Here is a 6,490-nt window from a genome sequence, read left to right as displayed (position 1 = left end):
CTCTCTCTCTCTCTCTCTCTCTCTCTCTCTCTCTCTCTCTCTCTCTATTCATTCCCTCGGCAGTACAATATAACCGTGGTTTACTTCGGACGAATGCAATGAAGAAAACGTTTTATGCAGCAACGGTAACCATGTTGGGCTATTTATGAAAATACGTTGGGCGCGCATACCAACGATAAATATACGTCTTACGATAATCGAAACTAGACGAAAAACTCGTACTCATGGGTCGTTCCAATAAGTTTTAAAATATTTTCAAATGAATGAATAATGACAATAGCATCACTTACGCTAATTGCGTGGGCTAAAAATTGTTTTAATAAATATTAGTTTCCGTTGGAATTATTTATGAATTTTTCTTGTTTTTACTTTTGGTAATTTTACTTCACTAATTAAATGTAGTTATTTATCAAAAATGTGAAATCAATATTTGAGTAGATATATTATTAGTCATATTGTGTTTGTTACTTCTGTTTTACTCTGAAACGTTTAATAGTTTATTGTAGCGTACACTACAGTGTCGATGTTATTAAATCCAAGTATTATACAACTTGTAATAAAAGTTAGTGCATTGGATTACTATTTTCAATTCTATCTATTCAAAAGTGTAAATTATATCGATAGTATACCTAATATTATCATTCTCGGTAAGCCAACACAAATTTATCAAAATAATCTTTGCGCCTAAACACGCGCAATTTTCATAATAATATCTCCTCTAGTTAATTTTTTATAACGAAATGCATTTGACAAAGACTTATGAATACCAACAATAAAATAAATTGCGTAGACCAACTATTTGAGATTTAACAAAAACCCTAGAACCCACTACATACAAGCCATTTATACAACAGCTCACATTTCACACACATCAACCACCCTCACCTCTCACTCGAACTCACTTGCTCCTTCTATCTTTTTATACTCCATTCCGTTATCGAAACATAATAAATTAAATTACAATTACGATAAAACATAAACTATAATTAAATTATATAAAAATACACATACACGTTTCTTACCTTTTTTTTTTTTTTTTTTTTTTTTTTTAATGTCAAAAGTTTTGAAACAGAAAACACGTTTAAACTATACCTACGTTTATTTCACAAGTTATTGAAATATGTCTTCAGACTTTTTGCATATTATATTTTCCTGTTGCTATTTTTCTCTATAATGCACGGATTATTCTTCTGCTTCCACCATAATATTCTAGTGATTCATATATGAAATAAAATATGTCAACATCATCTTTACGATATTCTTTTTATATGACTTAATGTTATTATTAATGGTACATGTATTTGTAAGTAATACATATTTTATGATTATTATTCTGTCTTCGGCTTATGTTATATGCGAATGTCTGTTTAAGTGTTGGTTCTTTTCGTTTTTAGATGTAGTATAAATGAATCAATTTGTTTGCTGTCATTTAAATCTCAGTGCATTATTTTCAAAATAATAATACTACTTTCAGTTTTATTTCAAATATTTTTATCTTTCATTTAAGTATATAAATGTAGATAGATGCTTATAAACGTAGTTAATTTTTTTTTTCTCTTAGATGTATTTTTGTATAATTACTATAATATGTTTTTAAAAACTGTCAAACATCTTTATTCATAATTTAAGTTAACAAAAACAATAAATTGTCTATAATTACCATGTCCTTAACTTTCTTTCATAACTTTTGCTTTATATTGCATTGTGTTAATATATATATATATATATATATATATATATATATGTTACGGGCAAAAGTCGAAATCGGGCAAACCTCAGAAATGCCTGGGTAAAACACGAACTGCCCAAATCCTTGGGCAAAATGTCATATTTCGGCTTTTGACCGGGCAAACCTAGTTATGACTGACCTCATTTGGGTAAAACTGCCAAAACCGTATACTGACTTTTATCGTAAGGGTAAAACCGTAGTTTTAAATACGTTCGCTAATATTAAATACAAATAATTATAAAATAAATATTACTGTACAAATATAATTGAATAAACTTAATTAATACATTTAAACCTCACTTGGACTAAACTGTAGCGTTTTAAATAACTTCACTAATATCAAATACAAAAAAAAATAATAATCATAAAATATTGTTTAGATATAATTTAATACACTTAAATAATAATAAAAATATAATGATATTAAGTGTTTGTATAAAAATAAACATATAATAATATTAAGTACTCTTATAATGTTAAAATAAATAATTAAAAACAATAATACATTTAAACCCCATTTTGATAAGATGTATTTTGTGTACCTTTAATATAACGAGTTGAAAAAATACAATAACAGCGATAAATTAACAAGATATGCATGGTCATCTATAATCGTAATAAAATCGTATTTAATATTAGCAAACATATTTAAGACTCTACGGTTTTGCCCTTACGATAAAAATCAGTATACATTTTTGGCAGTTTTGCCCAAATGAGGTTGGTCATAACTAGGTTTGCCCGATCAAAAGCCGAAATATGACATTTTGCTCAAGGATTGTGTGCAGTTCGCGTTTTACCCGGGCATTTCTGAGGTTTATCCGATTTCGGCTTTTGCCCGTAACATATATATATATATATATAATTTGGAAATAATTTAATGACATTTATTATAATGTTTATGTTTTTTAATTACATTATTTATTTTTTAAGTAATCTAGTGTTTAAGTTGTAAATAAATATTTTGTTTATGGATATAAAAAAAAAAAGAAACCGACAGAAAATAATTAATTTTTAAGTACAATTTTAACTGTAAGAGGGGTTAAAATTATTTGAAATAAGCTTCGATTAATATTATGGTTTGGGTAGTTATTTGTAATTCAGGAGTTATAAATGTATATGGCACAGCATGTTGTATTATGTGTACAGGTGTTTCCTATAGTTATTAATTTTTGGTTTTTCTACGTATCATTTAGTAAAATATTAAAGCCAACATTATTTTTAGTATAAAAAATGAACAGGATTTGGTCTTTTTTTTTCATCATGCTTCTTAATTAACTATAGAAAAGTGGTTATATATATAGTATAAAACTACAGGTAAATTATTAAAGAACATCACTATAAAGTACACTTCAATATATCGAAAAAATAATATTTTTTTGAAATCAGTGGATAAAATATGATGTTGAATTTTCCTTGTTGACACAACAATAATTTTTCAACCACTTGTATTGTTCACTAAATACGTGAATATTAATATAAGTCGAAAAATCCGATTTAGATCGCGAAATTGTTTATACTTAGATGACTTTTCGTATCAGTATTTAACGCGTTCCATAATCACCATATAAGTCGTTGAATTTTGACAGCTTTTTGTACTAATGAAAAAAAAAATGAGATTGACTAACGAGTAAGTAGTTTATCGCTGTAAGTTGATTTTATCTAAACACGAAATTTTCAATAGACAAGGGAAAAATGAAATATTATTATTCGTTTTGTCGAAGCCGTTGAAAACAACACGCTGAAAGTAACTTATCAAAACAATAACGTATAGCAGGTGCCAATCGGCTAAACCTAGTAAGCTCTCGTCGAGATAAAAATCAACCAACCATTGTAATTTACAAGACATCGAGAAAATAGGGCATGGTTGTAGGATTTAACGAGACGTATTAAGTCGTAGGCTGCGGAAAGAATTGGTGAAAAGTCGGGCGAGTGAGTATTTGCATATTAACGCGTAAGTGATGAGCATACGCGAAGTAACAAATAGCGAATGTTTCGGGAAAAGGAATAATTGACCTAGTTACGCGAAAAAATCTATAGATCGTAAATACAACGTATATCCCATGTTTTTTAAACAGCACGTGTTCAATTCTTACGCACAACTTTTGCGTAGCAGAACGTAAAACATGTAAATTATTCTCAACGGAGCAGTCGATTTTGTGACTTTGCAAGATTAATTTTATACAATGTTGCATACGTAATACTAACGCTGTTAGAAACTGGGAAAAATTTATGATAACGTCGTTCCGATGAATATTTCCATGACGGTTTAAACATTTAATTATTGTCTGAAATCAACCTGAGACCAGAATCTATGGCACATGAAACGGAAAATCGGTTTGATCGGGAAACGTTCCCTTGTGATTCCGCCTTGGACGGATTTCACCGTTTAAAATATTTTGTAGTGAATAATATAAACACTATGATTTCATGTTTTAGCTACAATGCTCTGCTGCATGACATACACTCGCCGCGTATGGCGTATAACAATCAACCTTGTTGCATAATGACGAAGAAAAAACGCACGTGTAGTGAGATTTTCACGAAAAAAAACGTGGTAGATAAGGGATGATGAACATCGATGATGGTGTCCACCAAAGAGAGTGGAAAGGCAAACAGGTGGCGAAGGTGGTTAGGAGCTATATGTATTGCGGGATCGGGTTGTACCTTCGTATTGCTATTATTATCGTTATCGTTATATAGCATAATACCCCTGGCACGATAATAATAATTAAATATGACAACACCGATTTACGTATACACAAACGACAATTACAACTGTAGTCCGTTATCATTACGCATCTGTAATATTTACGTACGAAAAACACGTTGAAAACATTGTCCTTGGAGAAATGTTCCTTTTTGACGTGCACAATAATGTCGTTTGACCAAACGAAATTTATTATGGCTATAGAAATAGTATTATTATACGAATACGCCGCGAGAAACGTTATTACACATTAGAATAATAATTTAGAACAGATCAAAGCATTTGGACTGTTATTAAAATATTAATTTTTTCCGATACAAATATCCAGTGTCCTCGGTAACGCGTACACGAAATTGGCGCAACCAGGATTTTTTAGGGGGGATGGGTCAAAAAATATAATTTTAAAGTAATTAGCAAATTTATTATTTTATTGTTTGATTAATGTAAATATTGTTAACATAATAATTAAGTTAAATTAAATTAAATTAAATTAAATTTAAATTATTTAAATTGAACGATAATTAAATGTATTATATAAAAAATAAATGTAAAAGGTATGTATAAATTTATAAATTTAAATCTAACCAATGTTTTGTATAGCTTAAATGTTGTAATACTTCCTCAGGTGTTACATTTTCGGAATTTTTTAAATCAATCTTCGAATCGATTATTCAATTTTATGAAGCATTTATATTATCTTAGAAATATATGACAAGGGAAGTGGGTCTGGACCCGAAGACCCCCTCTTCTTGATTTCGCCACTGGTACACGATTCGACGTTCGTATGCAAAACTGACAAAATACGTTTTAAAAATATGGAACGTGCAATCGGTCCCAAACGCCAACACGTACATATTGCAGAAAACACGTGCACACCGGATATGAAATACATTTTATGGTACAATCACAGACTATTTATTATGCGGTTAGAATAACAATGAAATTGTTACAAATAGATACTATTCGCGTGAATATCGTGCGCGACATGCTGCACTAAACGACTTTATATCAATGTATTATGCAATGCACTTCGTGTCGGATTCGTATCTTGAGAAGGCCAGTCGCAACTGCATTCACCGAAGGCCGTACCGAAGGGGACAAAAATCTTATCCGTCCCTTGGACACGTGTTAAGACGAATCGGTAAACGGTGCGAACGAGTTGCAAACGAATCGACGTCCTACGAACACGTTTTCCGACGTTCGTACGTCGATCCGTTGAATCGATAATCGACGACGAAACGTTTTCGACAACAATTGTCTTACGAATTCAAAAGAAAATTTCATGGCCCTCCCCTTTAACAAATGTCCTGCACCCCACGTAACCGCAAAATCGCCACGTCGGTGTTGCGCGACGACGCGAAATAATATCTACCCTTATATTACACATACGGTGTTTCATACGTTACCTTTTCGGGGGCGACGACGGCGATGCGTACGGCCATGCGGCTGAATCACGAAAGCGGATCGAATCGAGACCAGAGGACGTACGACCGTACGTGAAACATTCTGCAGCACACTGTTTTTCGAGTCGGCGGCGCGAAACGCGGGTGGGCCGGCGGCGGCACGACACTGTTCGGCTCGCGTTGCGCCGGTCCCCTGCGCCACCCTGTGACGACACGCCGCGCGCCCGTCGCCGTCGGCGTAGGTACGTGTAGGTATACGGCCACGCGTCGGTCCCTCTACAGCCGGCCCTCGGAAGCGCATCGCCCGTGTTTGCATGAGACCGGACGGCGGACAAACATATTCCGAACACCGCTGCGAAACATACGAAGAGCAATAAGTACGTGCTCTCTCTGCGACGCACGTCATTTCGATTGCAACGACGAAGCGATACCCGATTTTAAAACGATCCACTTAAAATGTACTACGACTGAAGGCAAACGAAACGTGTGTGTAGATAGTTTATAACCTGAGTTGGTCTTCGTATCCGGGTGACACCCGAAGTTTGTCCCGAGCTTAACATTCCGCGGATCGACGACGATACGGTACGAAGTTCAGACTACGAACACATATATACGAGTGATCGTGGATCTAAGAATAAAAAAATCGTTTAC

The 6,490-nt window shown here is 33.1% G+C and overlaps 1 protein-coding gene across 1 annotated transcript in view; it reads right to left on the bottom strand.

Moving 5' to 3' along the window:
• Nucleotides 1–5,976, bottom strand: part of LOC112691823 (head-specific guanylate cyclase) — a 421,762-nt gene extending 415,786 nt beyond the window's left edge. Inside the window, exon 1 of the mRNA XM_025566227.1 lies at nucleotides 5,843–5,976. The gene's annotated coding sequence lies outside the window, so the exon portion shown is untranslated. The remainder of the gene's footprint in view (nucleotides 1–5,842) is intronic.
• Nucleotides 5,977–6,490: the final 514 nt, after the last annotated feature.

The sequence above is a fragment of the Sipha flava genome, unplaced genomic scaffold (assembly GCF_003268045.1).
Source record: "Sipha flava isolate LNK unplaced genomic scaffold, YSA_version1 67_pilon_pilon, whole genome shotgun sequence".
In the NCBI taxonomy this organism is placed as follows: domain Eukaryota; kingdom Metazoa; phylum Arthropoda; class Insecta; order Hemiptera; family Aphididae; genus Sipha; species Sipha flava.
Note: the sequence above shows the minus strand (reverse complement) of the source record. Positions and strands in the feature narration are given on the sequence as shown.